The sequence below is a fragment of the Microcebus murinus genome, chromosome 1, assembly GCF_040939455.1.
Source record: "Microcebus murinus isolate Inina chromosome 1, M.murinus_Inina_mat1.0, whole genome shotgun sequence".
In the NCBI taxonomy this organism is placed as follows: domain Eukaryota; kingdom Metazoa; phylum Chordata; class Mammalia; order Primates; family Cheirogaleidae; genus Microcebus; species Microcebus murinus.
Genome location: NC_134104.1, coordinates 111,292,816 through 111,313,332, shown reverse-complemented (window position 1 = coordinate 111,313,332; position 20,517 = coordinate 111,292,816). Strand labels below are relative to the sequence as shown.

At 37.2% G+C, this 20,517-nt stretch overlaps 1 protein-coding gene and 1 long non-coding RNA gene across 3 annotated transcripts in view; one reads left to right on the top strand and one right to left on the bottom strand.

The window, feature by feature from the left end:
- Positions 1–9,014, bottom strand: part of PLSCR1 (phospholipid scramblase 1) — a 30,666-nt gene extending 21,652 nt beyond the window's left edge. The window contains exon 1 of one of the 2 annotated variants that reach the window (XM_076004769.1): positions 8,680–9,014. The gene's annotated coding sequence lies outside the window, so the exon portion shown is untranslated. The remainder of the gene's footprint in view (positions 1–8,679) is intronic. The other variant, XM_012762409.3, reaches the window with a different exon arrangement.
- LOC142871903 (uncharacterized) lies at positions 8,990–20,304 on the top strand. The gene is made up of 3 exons (XR_012920090.1): positions 8,990–9,078; positions 11,827–11,979; positions 19,548–20,304. It is a non-coding gene; the product is annotated as an uncharacterized LOC142871903 (long non-coding RNA).
- The last annotated feature ends 213 nt before the right edge of the window (positions 20,305–20,517 follow it).

Here is a 20,517-nt window from a genome sequence, read left to right as displayed (position 1 = left end):
TTCCTCTTCATTCATCTAGTTAAGCCTTATCCAGTCATTTAAACCTTTTGGGCTTTACCCCATTCCCTTTACTGTGCTTCTGAGTAGGAATTTAGAAGATGTTGGTCAGCCCATGATGGTGAACACTTTCTAAAAGTCTTTGGGTAGAAGGTTCAATGCAGCAGAAAGCCAGAAAGGAAACTTGTGAACTTAAGACCCCAAATGGGCTCGGCGCAGTGGCTCATGCCTATAATCTTAGCACTCTGGGAGGTGGAGGTGAGAGGATTGCTCTAGGTCAGGAGTTCAAGACCATCCGGAGAAAGAGTGAGACCTCATCTCTACTAAAAATACAAAAAATTAGCTGGGCATGGTGGTTCCTGCCTGTAGTCCCAGTTACTCAGGAGGCTGAGGAAGGGGAATCGCTTGAGCCCAGGAGTTTGAGGTTGCCGTGAGCTAGGTTCATGTACCACATTCTAGCTCAGGCAACACAGTAAGACTCTGTCTCAAAAAACAAACAAACAAACAAAAACCTCAAATGGTAACCAAGCTAAAGAAAAAAAAATACAACCTACACAACCTAAAGGAAACATGTAGTCCAGTGCCCAGCCTCTTAGTCAAGCTCCAAGAATGGTCCAGCAGGAGAGCAGGAAAGGTTAATTTCAGGACACACTATTGCAATTATCTCTGCAAATTCCAAGTTCTATGGACCTGTTATGCTCAACTCAAATAGCAAATTTGAGAAGGCTTGACACTCTGTTCTTTGCATCAAGAGATACTTTTTACCACTCTCCAGAGTGGACTAACTGTAGCACCTTGACAATCCAAGTGAAACTTTGTACTTGGTTATTTCTACAGAATAAATAACAATAAACAATCTACTCAATACACTGACTTCCAGTGCTTTGATCCCATTCTAATGGTTCCCACTATTATCCAGTCACTACCTTCTCTGTCAACTGTGGATCCCAACTCCCTTCATATTATTAATTACAATTGTTAATTGCAAAAACACTCTTCCTCAAATTAGCCCTTCCCCTTCCCAAGCACACTCCAATGTTGGCTGCACCCATTCCTCCTACTGAACAATCCTAAATGTTACCCAAGTCACCTGATCCCTCTACACTCTCAACTAAAATCTAGTGTTCCCAAGAAGAAAACACTTTCTTCCTCTGTGTTTCAAAATCATTTTTTATCACTGCCAACTTGAAGTGTAAAATTTCAAAATCTGGTAAAACTCTTAAGACTGTTCCAATTATAGTCACCTCTGAATTGTATTTACTCAGGAAGTTCAGCAATGGTTGAACAATTCAAAAGGGTTTCTTTGACCCTAGAATAAATCCAAAAATGTGCCTGTGTTACTGATTTAACTTCCTGAATATTCTTTGAACAATGGGATTCCTGGTTTGCATAAACTGGTCAGAAATCAACTGCTGTGTTCAAGTCAGAAGGGCAGAAATATTAAAACTTATATTTTTCTGCAATTAATCTATAAGGTAAATAATAAGTTAATAAACATGTATAACCAAAGTAGACTAAAAGTTTTCAAATTTTCAGTTTGTATTTTAGGTTCCATCATCTAAACAACTATAAAAGGAGACCAAATTTAAACATACAAAAGGCCTGGTTATTTTTGTCAAGCTCATCTTTCCATCATCAAAGGATAGACATTAAAATGAATAGCCATTTTCTTAAAACATGTTAAGAGTACGTTAACAGATATATTAAAAAGACTTATAAATTCTGGAGTAGAAATAGGTAGTATCCCTTAATTAACATGCTGGTCTATATATCTCTAAAGTTTTTATCTAATCCATGTTTCCCACAGGACACCACTCTTTAACATGCTTAGTTTTAAAAAAATTGTATGGCCTTTAACTATAATAATTTTAATGGCAATTTCCAGTGACTATTGTTTCAGTCATTTTTACGTTGCCTACAATGTTAGAAAGGCACTAAGTAACATCTAATGAAACATCCTAAATGATATATCTAAGAGGAGAAATACAGGCAAATGTTTGTTTCTTATTTTTTACAAACATACTATTGAAATGGGAAACAATTTCATAAATTCTAGATAGCAAATCTATACATTTTAGATGAACAATAATTTTTTATAATTTTAAAAATATTTCTTCTTAGCATTTAGCTGTTTTAGGCTGATAAGTCCAGTGCAAGCCAGAAATAAAAGAATCTTCTTGCTAGAAAGATACGGAATTCATAAACTAACGCTATGCATAATTTTAAGAACAGGTGGAGGATTTTAAGCATGGAGTGTCATAAGTTTCTAAGTCCTTGCCAAATGAGTACTAATTGTGAATACACACAGTATTTACTTTTCATGGGCTCAGAGCTCATTCTTTCCTTGCACAGAATTCCCAGTAAGGAGAACTAAGCAGATTATATAATGGTGCTCACTTGTTCATATTTGTTCTTAGTTATATTATTTTAAGTCATAAATATAAGTTAGTGAGTATGATTACTTATGACAAAACTACTACAGAATAAAATCTGGGTCCTCACTTTACTATAGGTTTTAGAATTTAAACAATTACATAATATCTCAAGCATTGAAAATGATATATCATATGCTCTATGCAAAATGTTAAGTGATCCTTGTACCTGTACCTGTGCCAAGTAGATTAAAGCACTATCTACCAGATGAATAAAGTCATCCACCATGTGGATGCCTACTGTGTTTGCTGTTCTAATGATCCTTTGGTTCTCTCAAACTTAATGAATATATTCTAAGACATACGTCACTCAGTTTGGGGAATAAGTGAGTATGTTCTTGTTGAATTAATTAGTTAATTAATTTAACATGATAACTCTTTAATAATGGCTTCTACCATTCTTAGTTTTTAAAAAGTTCACAAATACTTCAGGGAAAAAGAAAATTATATTTATGCTGTCCCAAAAGAAAAAAAAAGTCTGTAATAATGTCATATTATACATCATACCCTTGCAATCATAATTACTCCAAGATAACATAATTACAAAATATAATATAATTACTACATACTTACAACAGAATTTCAAAATATGATTATTACATACTTTTCCTAACTCTGTTAAAGGAGAGCTTTAGAGCAAATTGAGGCATCATACATTACAGTCGATCTTAGCCAAAAGGCCGAGAAGCAATAGAGGCATCCTATATGTACATTGTGTACATATAAGTACATCTCTGTTAAAATCATTTGATCAGAAATCATAAGTCCCCATTGATGCTCTGAACTATTTGATAATTGTAAACCTCTACCACAGGGAGAGGGAGAAACAGCACAGGAGATTTCCAATTACAGCTTCACAATTCATGTTGTGGTAAAATCCTTTTGACTTATCTCTTGGAGTCCTGAAATTTCTCGTATTGCTTTCAAACAGCATTAATGCAAAATATGGAACCCGAAGGGAAACATCCTCAATTTTAGGAGATCCTGAAGCTAATGTGCCTATAAACTAGACATAACTAGATATGGGTTATTTATCTGAATTTACTTATTAATTGCCTAAGAACAAATCTCCTCCCAAAACACATGATAAACTAGTTCACATTCTTCTTAAGCCCCAAGATGAGATACATATTCTGAATTATTTTAGCAAAACTCTACCTCTTTAAAATCAATCACAAGAATTCTAGGTCCCTAATTTCCTACCAATAAGTGATAATGGGATACTAGGCTTGGGGGAAAGGAGGCATTGGGAGTAGTAGTCCAGGAGCAGAACTTAACATTGCAGAGGTAAGTCACAAGTCAAATAATTTTCATATTGCTCAGGTTATGTTTGTAAGTAAATTTTGTGCATTGAAAAAGGTTTAGTTAACATCTAAGAAGGAAAACAACTCATCAGTTGAACTCCAGTTTTGGTAAAAGTTAAGCAGAGCAAGAGAAGATGCATTTAAACAATAAGTGGAGTGAGGAGTTGGTGAGCATTTGAGTACACCAGCACATCATACAGGATGGTACAGTTTGGAAGGGGTAACTGAGGCCGATTGTAAATACAAAGGACTTTTTAGCAAAAAGGTCCACTTCTGTATTTTATATTTAAGACACAATTTGGCATAACCTTTTATATTTAATAGTATTTTATAATAAACCTTGAATAAAAATGCAGATAATACATCAACTGGAGCCAACTGAGGTGGTAATGGTTGAGTGTTCTATAAGACTAATAAGTAAACCAAAGAGATAAAGGAAGTAAAAACCAATATTTATGTTTTATTATTCTCATTTGATTGCTTTATTCTCCTTAAAATCCTTTCCTGAAAACACAGAGCTCCCTCACAAATTTGTGTTGTTTCTTTTCATCTTTACATATAATGAAGCTGAACTCATAAAAATGTTATTTAGTGTCACACAGCTTACTAACTAGCTGAACTGAGATAACTGATGATTCATATTCTTCGCACTCATTCACTGAAAAAAATAAAGACTGCTAACTTTCAGTGATATTTGTTAAATGACTATCAAGTATCTTTCTTATGTAAGACAGAAAAGTCTTGAATCTTAATTTACTATTGTGGCCCCTTAGTTTTTATTAGATCAGGTGCTATGGTTTGAATGAGTTCCCCAAAGTTCATGTGTTGGGAGACAGAGCCTAATAAGAGACGATTAGATCATGAGAACTCTGCCCTCATGAATAGTATAATGTCTTTATCTTGGAAGTAAGTTAGCACCAGAATACAGAGTGGGTTTGGTGAGGAAAGCAAGTTCTATCCCCTATCATTCTCTTGCCCTTCTGCTTTCTGACATGGATGGGGAAGCAGGGAAGTCCTCTCTAGATGCCAGCGCCTTGAGACAGCCATGTATCTCATAATGATGTTTCATTGGAAAAAAGATTGCATATATGACAGTGGTCCCCAAAGATTATAATACCATATTTTTACTGTATCCTTTCTATGTTTATATATATTTAGATGTACAAATATTTAACCATTGTGTTGTAACTGACTACAGTATTCAGTACAGTAACATGTTGTACAGGTTTGTAGCCCAGGAGCAATAGGCTGTACCATCTAGTTTTGTGTAAGTACACTGTAAGATGCTCACACAATGATGAAATTGCCTAATAATGCATTTCTCAGAAATGTATCCCTGCCATTAAGTGATACATCACTATGTTGGACTTCTTGCCTCCAGAACTATAAGGAATAAATGTCTTCCTTATATATTACCCATTTTAAGGTATTCTGTTATAGCTGCATGCAACAGGGTAAGATACCAGGTAAGTTTTTACTAAGCACTTATTAAAACAAAATTTGGAGACAGAAAAACAACTGTTAGCACTGATTAAGTAAAGTGTTTGGCTTTTAAATTTAACACTCATAAGTGTGCAGATATATATATGCACATACATATGTATACATATAAACACACTTCTTATGTAAGTACTCATTTAGTTTAAAGCTTGTGTGGTTTTCAAGGAACATTGATTGAAGGCGTAGAGCATGCAAGGCTCTATACCGGGCACCACAGCACTATACCTAGGTGCTAGGGGAGACAGACAATTAAATATATTATTGAAAATGCTCTAGGCACTATGCATAAAAATAATTATGGTATAAGAGAGGGTTATGGGGTGGACACTAACTTAGATGGTGGTTGGGCAGAGGCCTGTCAGGAAAGTCAGATTAAGAGGTGAAGGAAATCAAAATTCACTAATCTGTGAAGGTGTGGTTAAGTGGGGGTGCTGTGAAGTGGGGTATAACAGACAGAGAGAACTTCACAGATAGAAGTCCCGAAGCTGGAGGGAACTTGGCTCATTCAAGGAAATGAGATATCTGTGAGGGTACGGAAAAGAACAGGGAGAGATCCTTAGAGATGAGGATGGAGAGGTGTTCAGAGGCCAGTTCACGCATATTTAGTTTCTCTCTACCTGTACTCTAAGCTCCTTTACAGATCAGAATGCTGTATGATCTGCAACCCAGCTATTTTATTTTTTTATTTTTTTCAGTTTTATTACCATTTTATTTTATTTTATGTTTTATTTCAGCATACTATGGGGGTACAAATATTTAGGTTACATATATTGCCTTTGCCTCACCCAAGTCAGAGCTTCAAGTGTGTCCATCCCCAGACGGTGTGCACTGCACCCATTAGGTGTGAATATACCCATCCCTTCCTCCTTCCTCCCATCTGCCTGACACCTGCTGAATGTTACTGCTATGTGCACACAAGTGGTGTTGATCAATTAATACCAATTTGATGGTGAGTACATGTGGTACTTGTTTATCCATTCTTGTTGATACTTCACTTATTGGAATGGGCTCCAGCTCTATTTAGGATAATATAAGAGGTGCTAGATCAGCATTGTTTTTTTATGGCTAAGTAGAAATCCATGGTATACATATACCACACTTTATTAATCCACTCATGTATTGATGGGCACTTGGGTTGTTGCCATATCTTTGCAATTGTGAATTGTCCTGCTATAAACATTATAGTGCAGGTGTCTTTTTCATAGAATGTCTTTTTTTTTCCTTTGGGTAGATGCCCAGTAACGGGATTGCTGGATCAAATAGTAGTTCTACTTGTAGTTCTTTGAGGTATCTCCATATTACTTTCCACAGAGGTTGTACTAGTTTGTAGTCCCACCATCAGTGTGTAAGTGTTCCTATTACTCCACATCCATGCCAATATGTAGTCTATTGGTACTTTTTGATAAAGGTCATTCTCACTGGAGTTAAGTGACATGTCATTGCTGTTTTGAGTTGCATTTCCCTAATAATTAGAGATGTTGAGCATTTTTTTATATGTTTGTTAGCTATTAGTCTTGTCTTCTTTTGAAAAGTTTCTGTTCATGTCCTTTGCCCACTTTTTGATAGGGTTGTTTGATTTTTCTCTTGCTGATTCTCCTGAGTTCTGTATAGATAGATTCTAGTTATCAGCCCTTTATAGGATGTGTAGCATGTGAATATTTTCTCCCATTCTCTAGGTTGTCTGTTTGCTCTCGTGAGTTTCCAAGGAATCCTTATTCAATAAATGGTGCTGGGAAAATTGGATAGCAGCCCGGCTATTTTAAATGCCACTTTTCTATCCAACTGCAGAAATCCACACATTTTATTTTTCATTTCCTTGCATTTGCTCATCGTTCAAAGCCCTTCTATTGTTCTATTAAGACAAGTGTCTACTGTAGGAAAGTTTAAGAAAGAAAAAGGAACCCCAAACTTCCTGACAATTTTCATTAAGCAAGTGTGTCTTGTGCTATCCATGTATCTCAACTTGCTAAACCGGAAAAAGCAATGACCGGCCTCTTGCTGGAACTGAGAAGGAGCCGTGCCAAGACTTTCAGGAATAACAATACATGAATAAAACCAAATGGGCGGCAGATAATGAGCTTGGAGAAGGAGGGACTTTGTCAAATATTTAAAATATTAAAAGCTAACTTTCACAGAGTATTTCCTGCAGTGCCAGGCACCGCTCCAGTAACATTACATCAATGCATGTAGTACTCTGTAACTTTTGTAATTCTCTTTTTTTTTTTTTTGAGACAGAGTCTCACTTTGTTGCCCCAGCTAGAGTGAGTGCCATGGCGTCAGCCTAGCTCACAGCAACCTCAAACTCCTGGGCTCAAGCAATCCTACTGCCTCAGCCTCCCGAGTAGCTGGGACTACAGGCATGCGCCACCATGCCCGGCTAATTTTTTCTATATATATTAGTTGGCCAATTAATTTGTTTCTATTTATAGTAGAGACGGGTCTCGCTCTTGCTCAGGGTGGTTTGGAACTCCTGACCTTGAGCAATCCGCCCGCCTGGGCCTCCCATAGTGCTAGGATTACAGGCGTGAGCCACCACGCCCGGCCTGTAATTCTCTTAATAGTTACCCAATTTCAGAGATGAGGCAAAGAAAGGAACATATATGAAGAAACTGGCTCGGAATCTACAGACGTGAAATGTAGTAGAAGCAGGGTTCAAACTCAGGCAGCCTGGCTCTTGGAACTACTGGTCTCAGCCATTATGCTTTGTTTAGCCTCCACCTTTCAGATTGATTTGATACTGTAGAGCAGGGGTCCTCAAACTTTTTAAACAGGGGGCCAGTTCACTGTCCCTCAGACCTTGGAGAGTGTGCACTGTGGGCCCAGGACCAGTCCGCTGCTAAGCAGGACAGGCATCCATGGGTGGCAAAAACACCCGGAGGACCAGATAAATATGCTAGGCAGCCTGCACCTGACCCACGGCCCGCCGTGGTAGTTTGAGGACGCCTATTGTAGAGAGTCTAGCATAGTTTGGGGCTCCAGTCATACTTCCAGTTAAGACTTATTGTTAAATGACAGCAGGCTCTGTTAATCGTTCCTTTTAATACCCCCACTATGCCGGCAGGTACTCTGGAGCTCAGCTTCTGACCCTGATTCAGGCTGCCTCTGCCTGTGCAGCCACGCAGCTAAGGGGAAGCAGAGCCCTGCGGGGCGTTTTCAGGCGGGGCACAAGTCTTGGGAATGGTCTGGGGCAGACTGCGGGTACCGCTGGGCCAGCTGGAGCTCCACTTCCCCGCTCCATTTCCAGGGTCCCTCTCCGGGGCCTCTGGGAGCCCTGCTCCCAACTTTCACTCCCCCCACCCCATTCTCCTCTCACAGAGCAAACACAAAAGCCGCGGGCTCCTTCCGCATAAACCTCCCCCACCACCTGCGCCTGGCCCTGGGACTTGCGCAGATTCCGCGTAGGCACCCTCGCCCCGGGGAGAGGAAAGAGAAAGTTGCTCCCCTACCTGTGGCTGCAGTTGTTCCTGCGCAGCCCGGAGACAGCCAAGGTCCAAGTGACTCTTTTTTCCACTTTGCCCTTTAACCGCCCGGCACAGATGTCGCACAACCTCCTCTGCAGTCAGCGGGGGGAAAGGAGTAACCTGGGAGTAATCTTGATGCTGACACGGCTCGGGTTTCGTTTCCTGGATCTGACGTGTAGCGCAGTTTTGCTTCCCTGGTCTCTATGCTGGTCCCCACGCTGGTCCCGGAGGTCTGCGTCGCTCCTGAGGGCGGCCACCCTGAAGGGAGGGATGGGTGCTGCTCCTGCCCACCCCATCCACCCCACCGCCGGCCTTCTCGCTCCTTGGAGAGATTCCCAAAGTGTTTGAAGAGAGACGATTGAGGTGGCTACATCCGCTGGAACTGTAAAGTCAACAACTGGGGAGTGGCCTCCGCCAGGGAATTTCCATTACTCTGACCTTGACCTGAATCGTTCAGACTCATGGGGCTTTTCAAAGCAGGGGGCAGGAGGGCTGCTTAGAGTACTAATGAGCAGGGGTCAAGATTGTTTTTCTTTTTTTTTTTTTTTTTCCTGTCCTGCTGTCTTGCTCATTCTTGCCTTCCAAAGAATTTATGTTTTACTGTTTTTTTTTAAATTTATTTTAATCACTACCTTAATATTTTAAGAGCTCACTTCATTTTTATAAATATTGTGCCTAGATACTTTTTTAAAAAATAAATTTTACTGTGTACACTTAAGGTATACACACGATTTTATAAGATACACATATGCAGTTAAATGGCTACTCTTGTGGAACAAATTAGTATATCCATCATCTCATGTGGTTGCCCATTCCCCCCCCAGCTATAATCTATTCATTTAACAAAAATTCTGAACTATCATTAACTATAGCCCTTATGTTGTAAATTAGATCTTTTGACTTGTTCATCCTACACATTTGCTACTTTGTATCCTATGAACTAAAATAAAATTTTAAGGCTCACCCCTGGCCCCCACCAGCTGACTGAATGGACCCCCTCTGGCCAAAGGAATACCCCAAAACTAAATTGCTTGCCAGGAAGAAGGAGGACAGACATGCCTTATCATGCCCCCCTCCCTTCTTGGGGACATCCTTTGTAACCCATTAACTGGCCATAAGGGTGTGCAAGACAAACCTACAGGTCCTCAATTTACACAACAAATATATGTCTGGTGGCTTGTCTCTGACAAAGAGCTCCTATGTTAAAACATCCCAAGCCTTTAGACAAAGCTTCATATCTTTAACCAATTACAAGCCAAAGAATCTGTTTTTTTTTTAATTTTGGCATATTATGGGGGTACAAATTTTAAGGTTTCAATAAATGCCCTTTCCCTCCCTCCCCCCACAAGTCTGAGTTTCCAGCATGACCATCCTCCTAAACCACCTATAACCCATAAGCCCTCCCTCTTCCAGATGGCCCACCTTTTTGGGCCAAACCAATGTATGCCTCCCATGTGTTGATTTATGGCTTTCCCTGTAATCCCTGCCTCCCTGAAATGTATAAAACCAAACTGCAACCCAACCACAGCGAGTCCACTTGCTCAAGGTTTCTTGGGTATGGCTCCTCTCTTTCATGAGGCAGTGATATGTGGAATTGCAACAGCCATATTCAGACCAGGAGAGAATATGTATTAAAGATGGTGGAACTGAAATGAGGAAACAGCCCAAAAATACGATGCATTGATGACCTGCTACATTGATCCTATATTTCTGTATTAATAGCTCCAGATAGCTTGAGACATGAAGGCTGGCTTGTGGTTGTAAAATCTAATGATATTTATCTTTGTTCTTCACCTAATTTCATACTCAAGGCAAAAAAGTTTATCATTTTCTACATGGTAGGATTTATTTCTTTTAAATTTAATACTATGGTTATAGTTCTTTGTCATTCTGGTTTTTTGTTTAAGCTATTAAAGCTCATTTGCAATCAAAAGCATTGTACCACTGAGGATATTAAGAATATTTCTCCTAAAGTCCTCTTTACTGTTCTTTTCTCATTTTTTGTTTGTTTGTTGTTTGTTTTGCTTAGGCTAACTGCAATAACCAATAGCTCCAAGACTCTCACATCCTATGGGGAGTTGGTATAACAAGGCTTCATGGGAAACAGCAGCAGAAGGATGATTTCACTGTGCATCACTGGTCCTGACAACCAGTGCCTGAGTGTCACCTAAATTAGGGCAAAGTTTTCTATTTTGAGAAACTAGCCTTAGCAAAGAATTTTAATTTTAACACATTCTTTATTATTCAACTTCAGGCCATATTATTTTGCTGAGTTCATAAACAACCTCAAGACTTTAATAACATAACAAAATGAAAAATAATTTAAACTATGGAAACAACTAAATGGAAGTGTTCCTCTTTGGTGGTGGGAGACTCTGCCTCACAGCATCATTAAGGAACTCATACTAATGGAAGCTCTGGAATCTTTAATATATGGCTTCCTGGGTTATTCTGGGCTTTGACATTGAGTCTGTAGTCAGAGTAAGGCAGAACAGGGTGAGGACTGAACTCTGATCTTTTTCTTTTGCTAAAAACTCTTTCCTAAGGAGGCCAGCTGGGTCAGGCTGACAAATGGTAAATTCCTACTAAGCGGCTTTTGTTAACCAAATAAAGTGGTGGTTTACTTCCCAACCTGATTCTGGTATGGCATTAACATCACCTAAAAGATAGAAAGCCCCTGTCTTAACTCAAGCATCCTAGCAGATGCCTATCATAAATTTAAAATATCTTAACTCAAGTATCCTAGCAGGCGCCTATTGTAAATTTAAAATGTCCTCCTGTCTGGACCTCCCAGAGTGCTCATACCCTTATCTTAAAGTAAGCATATCCTTTCTGGTCTTCTAGGTAAAGTCTAACTCTCTCAGCCAATTGCCAGCCAAAGAATCTTTAAACCCACCTATAACCTGTAAGCCCCCCGCTTCGAGATGTCCCACCTTTTTGGGCCAAACCAATGTATGCCTCTCATGTATTGATTTGTGACTTTGCCTGTAACCCCTGTCTCTCTGAAAATGTATAAAACTAAACTGTAACCCAGCCACAGTGAGTCCACTTGCCCAAGGCCTCTTGGCAGTGGCTCCGGGTCATGGTCCTCAAATTTGGCTCAGAATAAATCTCTTTAAAATTATTTTACAGAGTTTGGCTTTTTTCCGTCGACAATTTTGGCGTAGTCAGCAGGATCTCAGAGAAGACTCCAGGACCGCGTAAGGAGCAGCACGGACTCGGTGCCAGGTACCAGCATGGCCCTTTTAGGCCCTCCTACTCCGAGCTTCTCCTTCAGCGGGACTGGTAAGTCCTCCTGAGATCCGGACCTCCCGCTTTTGGTTGATGGTCTTGGTTTATTCTGAGCTGGTTCTTTCCCTAGGAATTGTTGTTTGGGATCCTAATTTAGGTTTGGAGGTGCACTCTAAAGAGCTTTCTCTGTTGCCTTTTTTCCTCTCAAAACTAATTTCAATTGGCTTGTCTGCGCATTTGGCAAGGAACCCAACTGTCCTATTTGTGGATAGATGAGAGACTGAGTTTCTCAGCTCCGAAGAAAAGGGGCAGCTTACTCCTCCCAGACCTAAAGCAGCCCTAGGTAACCAGGGCCCTGAATGGGAGTTGCCTGGGGTGATTCCCCAAGGCACGAGTAGCCCCACAGGGAACCCCCCAACAAATTAATTAAAAGAAGGCTAGTTCAGGAAACGCACATAAGAGCTGATCACTCAGCGTTTTGAGCCCTCTCGGAGGTACTAGACCCCCGAAGAGAGAAACTGAGACAAGTAAGAGGGTGGGACTGACTCAATGGTGAAACATTGAGGAGCCCCACCCACAAGCAGCACACTGTGATCCACGACACCAAACCCTAGACCACAGTTCGGTTCCTTGAAAAAAAAAAAAAAGAGAGAGAGAGAGAAACAAACTCTTTAAAAACCCAGGAAGGGCAAGGAAAATGACTCCTTTGGGGGCACCCCAGTTGGTTTGTGGTACCTCTACTTGCAAGTGTTTTTGTAAAGGAAAAGATTCAAAGGCATGCCAGGTTTTCTAGGGCTCCAGCTGGTTATAGCTAATTATTATGCACAAGTGTTTAAGAAAGGGCAAAATTATATCAAAAAAAATTAAGAGCTGAAATGGTCGACCCCCCCCCACTATTAAAATGTCTCAAGCTATCTCTCTCTTACTTTCTGGCTACTCTAAAACCTGCTAACTTTTTCTATTGATGTTAAGATAACTCATTGTTTGTGGTATTTACAATTAAAAGGCTACCTGGAGACCCTGCAGCCAGTTCTAGCTAAAATGCTAACAGAGAAAACCCATTTTTAACTAAAAAAAAAAAAAAAATCAAACTGCCATGGAAAGTACTTTACCCAAAACTTTGATCCACAGGCCTAATTAAGTTACCTATCAGGTCAACTAAAGTTTGCCGTGTAAACAAGTTCCAGTCTCATCAGAAATTTAGATCCAGCTTTCTTTTACAGACTGGTGAGTTTGTGTTACCATGTCATGGCTAAAGTTCTAGGGTAAAATTTATTAGAACTTTGTGTGTATGTGTGTGAGAGAGTGTATATGTTTGGGTATGTTTTATGTCCCTGTATTATGTGTTTGTGCTTATATGGTGTCAGACTGGTTTAAAAATTAAGGGAGCGCTCATAAATTAAACCCAAATGCTTCATGTGAATTTAGTAATCTTTGGTAAATAAGCTGTGTTATTATTAAATAAATAAATAAATAGGTGTTATTAGTAAAGTAATAGTAAAAATGCTTTCAAATTGTCAGCATACATTTGTTTTTGCCTGGGTTTTACTGGACATTTTTAAGTTCTTAAGGTGTAAAGGTTTGATAAAAATGTAAATTCAGCCAAAGACAAAGAATGTGTAACTTTTGATAAGTAAATTTAATATTTGGTCAAATGATAACTGAATCTGGGTTACCAACAAAAATACTTATGTGTTTAACTTTAAGGTAAAAATGCAAATGTGCCTAAGTGTCAGCAAATTAGAATAAATAAAACACCAAGTAGAGCAAAAAACCAAAATTTAATCGTCAAAGGTGTAAAAGAAAAAAAACATTTTTGTTTTGGTCTTTTAATCCTTACTGCAGATATAGTTTACTTCCACTGATTCAATGCCTGTAGAGAGATACACAAGGTGTGTTCAACTCATTTAACAGTACTGTTAGGGATTCAAAGTTGTCCTGAAAGTTGTAAAGAACTTAAATTGAAAGCTTTAGTTTTACCTTGGTCTTGTCCATTTTTGTTCTACTCTTTACAATCTAGCTGGTTATGATTACATTGTGTTACTGTAATAGAGTTTTTGCCTAGAAAAAAAATTTCTAAATTATTAATTTTTATATAGCAATTTATTTTAAGATAAAAAGTGAATGATGGTTAAAATCCATGAGAATCTCAACGTAATCTTACTCTATAAATGTGCTCAAGTTTATGCACTAAAAATTGCTTTGAGACCATTTAGATAGTTTTTTTTTAAACAGCTTAATCTTGAGCCTCATGTAAAAAGCATGTTACCACTTTGTATCATTGTTTGAGGTGCTAACAATTGGTGCTGAAAGTTTTTTTCCTCAGTCTACAGCCAGGAGATCTTATGTTGATGGGATTAAAAAAAATCTAGCTTAAAATAAAGGCTTCAAAAGCAAAATTTTCTGACCTTGCCTGCCTCTTGTGCCAATTCTTCCCTGAAGCTAGCCATAAAACCTAAAATCATTCTATGTAAAATGGCCATAAAGCAATTATCTGACCTACTTTGTTTTTACTTCATTTTACTATAAAGCCCCATGCCAGAAAGGGCTTTGTCCTACACCCAGAAGGGAAAAATGCACACTCAAGAGGCCAAGCAAAATCTAAATATAAAATGCCTTGCTAGTTCTGCCACTAAGCCTGTTACAATTAGCTCATATCCTTTTTGTCCAATCATCTTTCTATACAGCTGTCCATACTTTAAGCATAAAAAAATGGACAATTTCCCCTGCATCTTTGTGTTCATTCTAACGGCGTCCATGTATAAGTTTTAAGTCTTTCTCTTATTAATCCTATTAATTTTAATATCAGTAGATTTTCAAGCCTTTAGGAGAACAGTGGCTTTTGCTCCCAAACTTTGGGTGCCAGAGACATTTTAAGCCCTATGATGCCAATAGATTTTGTTTGGGGATGTGATGTTTTGGAAGGATCTAATTAGCTAATACCTTTAAACAAGATATTCTAAAATGACTACTATATTTACAAAATTTAGAAGTGATGTTATATTTGTTTAAAATAACAAGTCTTATTAAAATGCTTATTGTTTTTGATAAGATTTGAGTTTGTATTTTGATCCATGTTCTGTTATATATATCTAATTTACAGGGTATAAAAATGGTTAATAAAAAAAAAGTAACTTAAACTTTTAATAGCGAAGATCTAAATAAGCTGCTAATATAGATAAACTAGGTAAATACAAATGCAATAAATACAAATAAAGTTTTCATGTAATTTAAAATCTTAAAGTCATTATGTTAAGTTAAAAAAAAAGATCCTAAAATGTCATTATATGTCCCTTATAAATGGGTCATTTATAAGGTAAAATACTAGAACATCAGTTCTTAAATATAAGTTTAAGTTTATACCTTCATAGCTTTATATTTAGGAATACTAATAAAATTAGTGACTAACAGTTCAAAGTTACTGTAACTTCCTAAATTTTTCTAAGAGTTGACATTATGATTAGCACATGTAATTAAAACTTCTAAATAAAAGAAAAACAACTCTATACAAAAATTCTTTTAATAAAAATGTTACACAACATAAGTATTAGTTTTGTTAAAAGATAATTTTGTTTATAGGCATTTATAGAAATAAACTTTCCTCCCACAAGTTTTGATAACTTGTGTTTGATTAACTTGTGTTGTCATTTAGTTAAAAAAAAAATCATTTTATTTCCATCTTGATTTCCTCATTTATGAAGTGATCATTTAGTAGAAGGTTGTTTAGTTTCCATGATTTTGTGTAAAAATGAGAGTTCCTGTTAGGGTTGATTTCTACAATTATTCCATTGTGATCTAAAAAGAGACATGGTATAATTTCTATTTTTAAAAAAAATAAAATTGTTTGGCCGGGCGCGGTGGCTCTCGCCTATAATCCTAGCACTCTGGGAGGCTGAGGCAGGCGGATTGCTCTACGTCAGGAGTTCGAAACCAGCCTGAGCAAGAGCGAGACCTCATCTCTACTATAAATAGAAAGAAATTAATTGGCCAACTAATACATATATAGAAAAAAAATTAGCCGGGCATGGTGGCACATGCCTGTAGTCCCAGCTACTTGGGAGGCTGAAGCAGGAGGATTGCCTGAGCCCAGGAGTTTGAGGTTGCTGTGAGCTAGGCTGACCGCCATGGCACTCACTCTAGTCTGGGCAACAAAGTGAGATTCTGTCTCAAAAAAAAAACAAAAAAACATTGTTTGAGACATGCTTTGTGTCCTAGGATATGGTCAATCTTAGAGAATGACCCATGAGCTGATGAGAAGAATGTGTATTCAGTGGTTTTGAGGTAAAATGTCCTATAAATGTCAGTCAGGCCCATTTGTTCTAGAGTTCTGTTTAAGTCCATTATTTTGTTTAATTTATTGATTTTTTGAAACTACTTATTCAATATGTAAATGATCATTAAAAATTAAGTAGATATAAAAGTTAAAGGTTATAAAAGGTTTATAAATGTCTTAACTTATAGTCAAATTGGTGAAAGTTAGATGGATTTGTTTATAAGATTTTATTAAAATTAACTTTGATCATTAGTACACTAATACAATGAAATTTGGTTTTCTCTTTTAAACTAGATTGTCATATGATATTAATAGGAATAACAAAAGATTTTTTATTCATAAAACTACAAAAGACACAGATTCAGCTTCCTTATTAACTTGTACTGCAGTCTGTCTATTAGGTCTTTTTTTTTTTTTTTTTTTTTTTTTTTTGAGACAGAGTCTCACTTTGTTGCCCAGGCTAGAGTGAGTGCCGTGGCGTCAGCCTAGCTCACAGCAACCTCAAACTCCTGGGCTCGAGTGATCCTTCTGCCTCAGCCTCCCAAGTAGCTGGGACTACAGGCATGAGCCACCATGCCCGGCTAATTTTTTATATATATATCAGTTGGCCAATTAATTTCTTTCTATTTATAGTAGAGACGGGGTCTCGCTCTTGCTCAGGCTGGTTTTGAACTCCTGACCTCGAGCAATCCGCCCGCCTCGGCCTCTCAAGAGCTAGGATTACAGGCGTGAGCCACAGCGCCCGGCCTGTCTATTAGGTCTTATACTTGTTTGAGACACTGAGTCTCCTTTCTCAAAAAAAAAATAGGATTTTGGCATTTAAAAAAATATATATATATATTTAAATTATTAATTTGGCTATATTTACAGTAACCTACAATCTTGTTTCATGACAAGTGTCTTATGATAAACAATTCATAACTTCCTACTTTTTAAAGTTTTCACTAAAATTTAAAGTTACTAAAAATAAGAATTCTAGTCAGAGTATGTAATTCTACATATAAGGTGTACCAAAGAATAAGATTTTTTAATAAGAAAAATTATAAAACAGAATGTTCTTATTAAAATATATAACTTTGTCTAATAAGGGCTGAATGAAAATAAATTTAGAAAAAAATAAAAACAAAATTCCACTTGTGTAAGAAAAAGATATAAAGGGACAATAAATATAGAAATATATTTTTGGTAAAAAAGGTTAAACAAAAAAAATAATGTAAAGAAAAGATCTCACATAAAATTTTTGTCCTAAAATGAATGGTTATTTAAAAAAAGGGAATGTTAGGACAAAATCGAAAGTTTAAGGTATGTTTTGTAAATGGTGTATGGTACGTACAGGTGAGGATAAAGTTTATAAAAGAAAATTTATTAAAGAATTTTGGCTAAAACAAAGATTTCTGTCAATATTAATTTACTCTTAATAAAATAACATAATGTGTACTCATTTTGATTTTATAACATGTTTTTTTTTCCTTTTAATATAAAAAGTAGTGTAGTACGAAAGGTTTTTGTTTAATTTTGGTAATTGGCATTTTATGCTTTGGTAAAACATTTTATGCTTTGTCAGATAATCCCTGTGCTCTCTTTATTAGGTTCTGACTAACTAGAAAAACTAAAAAAAAAGGGTTAAGATTTATATCCATATAACTTTATCACCTTTAGATTTATTTAATGTCTCTCTCTCTTTGTTAAATTATTTTAATAGTGGTTTGTGATTATATATAAACAAATATTTTAAGCCTTTGATATTTGATGACCTTTCCAAAAGTTAAATTCTAAATCCAGCCTTTTGACCTTAAAGTAGCTTTTTATACATTAGGATCACTAAAAGTCTAAGAAAGACATTAGACTTATTTAATGTGTCGAAACCATCCAGAGAACATTATCAAATATAAAATGGTGTTTAATTTTCTTTGGGCTGTACTTGTATAAATATGTTATTAATATACTAGTTTTGTAAAATATTGGCATGTCTTAGTATATGTATCAGTAATAATTATGGTTATTATGTAAATTGCTATATGTCACAAAATAACTAATTTGGTTTGTCAACTGTCTGTAACCATAGCTGGTCAAGTTTTATCATCTTTTAAGTTATTATTTTACTTTGATTCATCTCAGAAAGTGGTTCTTTCTGGCTAAGTCTAAAATTGGCTTCTTAAAGTAAAGGCCATGGAAAGGACTGACAAAGCCACTTAAATACTGGTTTCTAATAACTTTGGAGATTATGTATACCACTGGACTAAAACAAAACGAAGTTTCAAGACTTTAATTAAAAATCTGATATGACCATGAGTATAGCTAACTCAAACCTTATGATTTAAAACATTACTAATTCTTTTATTTTGTTTTCCAGAGTCCTGACAAATTTTAAGTAATTAGCAAAAAGTTTACCTGATCTCTGGGACCTTAAAACCATGAAATCTGCCAAAGCCCTGTTCAAATGTCCTCCTTCTAAGCCCAGGGAATATTGTGGAAGAGGGGGCATGCCAGATTGTAAGGGCCAATTCTGAGGGATGGAATTAGTTTAGACCCTCCAGATGAAGGAGGGACACACAAAAGCCTAAAGGAATACTAAATAAGATACTTCATCTTTTCAGGCCACATGCTGCAGATATCCATCCCAATCATAAAAGTTTTTTTTCTGCTTCCTATAGACTTAGAACTTACTAAGTATAATTTTTATCAGTTATAGATTTATCCAAAAGGAAATATAATGAGTAATTTATCAGCCACCTTACTATAAATTACTAAATTTCCTCCTTAGCTTAAATGTTAATAATGCTTATATTTTGCTACAAGTTGTGGGTAAATTAGTTTTATATCTTTGCCTTTAAAATATTAAAGATCAAATGTTTCTCAAATTTAATTTATGCTCTCCTCAGGATGTTATACCTATGGAGACTAATTGTCCAGAGGAAAAATTAAATTTATTAGATTCTAAATTGGTATCAGTTTTGTAATCCTCAAATAAAATTTACCATAAAGTTCAATTGACTGTTGATAAAGAGGGTAAACATATTGTAAGTCTGATTAAAAAATATAATGATGCATGCAAAGGATTTTTTTGGCTGGTTAGGCTGCTTGCTACCTTCTAATTCTACCTATGACTCTTATTTCTACCTGTGACTCTTATTATTATATGTTTCCTATAAATGTTATACCAGATACAGGAAAAGGAAAAAATCAATCAAAGGCCCAGATCATGATAGTTCGCAAAACAAATCTGGTTCAAGATGTTTTTTCAAAGTAGGCCCGAGGCCTGACTCTGTCTGGCCCCCTTTAACAATTGGCTATTAAATCAAGTGGAGTCATGTCCCTCTACTAAGATATAACACAGCCTATTTCACAGCACCATGCGACCAACTAGACAACTCTAGGAATGAGCCTTCCTAGCACCGTGGGACCAGACAGCTCTAGGAATGAGCTTTCCTAGCACCGTGGGACCTCATGCTGGTTATTGGCCTACACCTGCATTCCATGGAATGATCTTTGGCCAACAGGGGGAACTGAGGACTGAACTCTGATCTTTTTCTTTTGCTAAAAACTCTTTCCTAAGGAGGCCAGCTGGGTCAGGCTGACAAATGGTAAATTCCTACTAAGCGGCTTTTGTTAACCAAATAAAGCGGTGGTTTACTTCCCAACCTGATTCTGGTATGGCATTAACATCACCTAAAAGATAGAAAGCCCCTGTCTTAACTCAAGCATCCTAGCAGATGCCTATCATAAATTTAAAATATCTTAACTCAAGTATCCTAGCAGGCGCCTATTGTAAATTTAAAATGTCCTCCTGTCTGGACCTCCCAGAGTGCTCATACCCTTATCTTAAAGTAAGCATATCCTTTCTGGTCTTCTAGATAAAGTCTAACTCTCTCAGCCAATTGCCAGCCAAAGAATCTTTAAACCCACCTATAACCTGTAAGCCCCCGCTTCGAGATGTCCCACCTTTTTGGGCCAAACCAATGTATGCCTCTCATGTATTGATTTGTGACTTTGCCTGTAACCCCTGTCTCTCTGAAATGTATAAAACTAAACTGTAACCCAGCCACAGTGAGTCCACTTGCCCAAGGCCTCTTGGCAGTGGCTCCGGGTCATGGTCCTCAAATTTGGCTCAGAATAAATCTCTTATAAAATTATTTTACAGAGTTTGGCTTTTTTCCGTCGACAAAGGTTGCATACAGGAGGTTTTTATGGGCCAGACGTGAAATTGACACATATCACTTCTGGTTACGTTGTTGTTCTGAACTCAATTGGACAGCCACACTAAACTGCAAGGAAGGTTGGGAATGCTGTCTGGTATATAAAAATAGATAAATAAAAAG